Raw genomic sequence first — 4,232 nt, forward strand, 5'->3', positions numbered from 1 at the left:
TTTCTAGCAGCAATGTCCACAATAGCCAAACTGTGGAAGGAGCCTCGGTGTCCATCGAAAGATGAATGGATAAAGAAGATGTGGTTTATGTATACAATGGAATACTACTCAGCCATTAGAAAGGACAAATACCCACCATTTGCTTCAACGTGGTTGGAACTGGAGGGTATTATGCTGAGTGAAGTAAGTCAATCGGAGAAGGACAGACATATGTTCTCATTCATTTGGGGAATATAAATAATAGTGAAAGGGAATATAAAGGAAGGGAGAAGAAGTGTGTGGGAAATATCAGAAAGGGAGACAGAACATAAAGACTCCTAACTCTGGGAAACGAACTAGGGGTGGTGGAAGGGGAGGAGGGTGGGGGATGGGGGTGAATGGGTGACGGGCACTGAGAGGGGCACTTGACAGGATGAGCACTGGGTGTTATTCTGTAAGTTGGCAAATTGAACACCAATAAAAAATAAATTTATTATAAAAAAAAGGAAACCATTGGGTCTTCCAGTGACACCAAAAGAAAGAGAGAAAGAGGTATAGAAATCCTGCAAGTTGGGAACTCTGGTGATGCTATGGTCCGGTAAAATTGCCGTAAAATGCTTAAGAATAGAACTGGGTTTGCGCAAGTGAGGGACCATGAAGCTTGAGCTCCATCAATTTCATGAAGCTCCATATCTGAAAAAGGCTATGAACTTGTTTTCTGGGCTTTCAATAAAGGATACACTTCCAGGCAATGCCTGGGTGGCTCAGCGGCTGAGCGTCTGCCTTTGGCTCAGGGTGTAATCCCAGTTCCAGAATCGAGTCCCACACCGGTTTCCCTGTGAGGAGTCTGATTCTCCCTCTGCCTGTGTCTCTGACTCTCTCTATGTGTCTCTCGTGAATAAATAAATAAAATCTTTTAAAAAAGGATACACTTCCAGAGTCCAGCACAGACACTACAAAATAGAAGATAACTGGGGAGAAGCATAAGAGGAGGAGATGGGGTAGCAAAGAAGAGTGACAGAGGAAGGGAGAAGAGAGGAGGGATGGAGGAAGGAAAGATACTGAATGATGGCACAGTTTAAAAGAAGGGACCTAGAATTCTTTCAAGCACTTCAGTCTAGAGGTAGAGTCCATGCCCCCTCCATTTGAATCTTGGCACACTGTGGAACTGCTTTGACCAGTAGAGTAAAACCAGATGATACTGTGTGATTTCCAAGGTTAAGACCAGAAGAAGTGCACCTGATCCTCTTAGGATGCTTGTTTGGGGGGGTGTGTGAGGCAGCTACCATGTAAGAGGTCCAGTCACTCCAAGACAACCATATTGGAGAGGCCCAAGCATGCCCTCTGGTTAACAGCCCCACACAAGATCTACCCAAGAGCCTGTGTCATTTCCCAGCCACATGAATGAGCTTCTAATTGAGCAAAGCTTCAGATGACTGTGGCCCCAGCAGACATCCAACTGAAAGTGGGTGAAGACCTCAGGAGAGAACCACTGAGCTCATTCCCTCCCAAATTCTCACCCACAAAATGGTGAGAAATAGAAAGTGCTCTGGGAATTTTTTCACAGCTATAGGTAGGTAATTGGAACAGATGAGAAAGAAGTGGAAGGAAGAGGAGAGGCAAGGATTGGAGGCATGGGGGAAAGGAAAGGCATTAGGAAGTCAGGAGGATGGAGAAAGGGGTCCCCAAAGGACTGGGCAAGATAAGAAGGTGCCAGGCTTCAGGAAGGAGCCCCACAGCAGGAGGCTTGACTACCACAGCACACCAAAACCTGGATGTATCTTTTTTTTAAGATTGATTGTTTGATTGATTGATTTGAGAGAGAAAGAGAGAGAGAGAACAAGCCAGAGGGGCAGAGAGAGAGAGAGAGAGAATCTCAAGCAGACTCCATGCTGAGTCTGACACAAAGGGCTGGATCTCAGGACCATGAGATCACAACCCGAGCCAAAACCAAGACTCAGTTGCTTAAGACTGCATCCATGACGAATGGATGTAACTTTCAAATGATTTCATTGTCTGATATAACTTGGATCAAGAGGCTCTAATGAAAGTCTGTGATCCACTTACTATTGAGTAATTCCTTTCCTCTCCATGTCTTTGTTTCTTTTTCTTCAAAAAGGGCTAGTTAAACTAATGAATATTTCTTAAAATGCTGTTAGCAAACACCTACATTAGAGTTACTTAGGGTGGGGAGAGGCTGTCTAAAATACAGGTCCTCAAGGAATTGCAGATGCCACTGCCCTGGAGCAGCCTGTTCCACCTAGCCACAGTCAATCTCACCGTGTTCTTCAACATGTCTGTGGATGGTGAGCCCTTGGTCTCCTTCCAGCTGTTTGCAGACAAAGTTCCAAAGACAGCAGAGAATTTCTGTGCTCTGAGCACTGGGGAGAAAGGATTTAGTTATAAAGTTTCCTGCTCTCACAGGATTATTCTGGGATTTATGTGCCAGGGTGGTGATGTCACCTGCCATAATGGCACTGGTGGCAAGTCCATCTATGGGGAGAAATTTGATGATGAGAATTTCATCCTGAAGCACATGGTCCTGGTATCTTGTGCATGGCAAATGCTGGACCCAACACAAATAGTTCCCAGCTTTTCACCTGCACTGCTAAGATTGAGTGGTTGGATAGCAAGCATATGGTCTTTGACAAGGTCAAAGAGATCATGAATATTGTGGAAGCCATGGAGCACTTTGAGTCCAAGAATGGCAAGTCCAGCAAGACCAGACCACTTTCTGAATAGAGTACCTCCTCACCCCCATCTTCTTGAAATATCCCATAATATTTGTGCTCTCATTGCAGTTCAATGGGTTCCATGTTTTCCTTACTCCCCTCCAAGTCTAGCTGAGTTGTAGAGTTAAGTTTGTTATTATGAAATAAAAACAAAACAACAACAAAATAAAAATAAAATATGGGTCCTCTAGATCCCATAAATATGCATTTTTAACAAGTACTTCCAAGTGATTTTAAAGTTTCAGAACCTGTGGATTGGATGATATTTAAGGGCCACCCCATCAGTGGGGGGGGGGTGGCATCAAGGATTAAGAAGTCTATTGGCGTCTGGGGAGGATCAGGGAAAGGTTGTGCAGAAGACCCCAAAGTCCTACTCGTCTGGCAGTTTTACAGAGGACCATCTATCCAAGTGGCCCCTGTGTTTACATCTCCTTCATTTATCTGGCTCTTGCCTCCACAAATCTGTGAGAGTCTGTTCTCTGGGGAAGCCTGTCTTTGTGCATCTTTGTGATCCAGACCAAATTTGCAAAAAGTCAAAACTGGTTTGCATCCTGTGGGAAGAGCACTTATCTGGGAATAAATATATCCAAATATAAATCCCAACTTTGCCCTGGGTTGAATGTATGACCTTGTTGGGACAGGGTAGGATGGAGGGATGATTCCCTCAGGACCTCAGTCTCCTATGCATAAGATGAAGGTGATGGATTAATAATGTCAAAGAGTTCTCAATCGAGGAACTATAGCAGCTCAGGAACCCAGCCAAATCTGATAAGCACCTGATGCTTGTCTGTCCCATTGGTACCTCTCAGTCCTTGATTAATGTTGGCATACATGAATGACTGGAACAAAATCATTCTGTCCTAGAAGACCCTTGAATCAGAGTGGTCCTTGGAAATGGCCAGAGTGTGCCTTGCCATTTATAGAGTCTGCTCACCTGCTGTCCTTAGGAATGAACTTAGAGTCATAGGAGTTTAGCACAGAGAACTCTGCTTTACACAGACCTCAGTGGAAGATGTTGTGTTTCTTTGTTATCAACCATTTGCTCATTATTCTGCGCATTAGAACCCAGAGGACACTTCAAGAGGGATCTTCAAGTGTTATTCATGGTGTCATGCAGATCCAGGACTCCATCTTTTCTCTCCTTATTTCCTCCTTGAAGCTATCTTGAAGAGCCAGAAATGCCCAGAGGAAGGTGAGGATGGTTTGGAAACTCAGGGAATGTTGAGTTCCACAGCCCCAATCACCCTCCTTTTTAAAAACCCATGTAGAAATAGAAGCTTCTAGTAAGAAATAGATTCATCCAAGATCACATAGCAAACCTAGAAAAACTAGAGCTAAAATCCAGGCTTGAAGGGTTAGCAAGGTGTTGTCAGATTCCACAGCCCAGTTGGAAATCAGATGGATATAATGGCTGTCAGTTGATTTGTCAATATTCACTATCTTAATCCCATTCCTACAGTTGAAGAAGTCTCTGCCAGAGTTTTTTGTTATTAAATAAAACCAGCATTCCACTTCTAAAAG

General features: G+C 44.0%; 1 pseudogene; it reads left to right on the plus strand.

The window, feature by feature from the left end:
- The first annotated feature begins 2,209 nt into the window (after window positions 1–2,209).
- On the plus strand, window positions 2,210–2,721 carry LOC129522213 (peptidyl-prolyl cis-trans isomerase A-like; annotated as a pseudogene).
- Window positions 2,722–4,232: the final 1,511 nt, after the last annotated feature.

The sequence above is a fragment of the Nyctereutes procyonoides genome, unplaced genomic scaffold (genome assembly GCF_905146905.1).
Source record: "Nyctereutes procyonoides isolate TBG_1078 unplaced genomic scaffold, NYPRO_anot_genome, whole genome shotgun sequence".
NCBI lineage: Eukaryota > Metazoa > Chordata > Mammalia > Carnivora > Canidae > Nyctereutes > Nyctereutes procyonoides.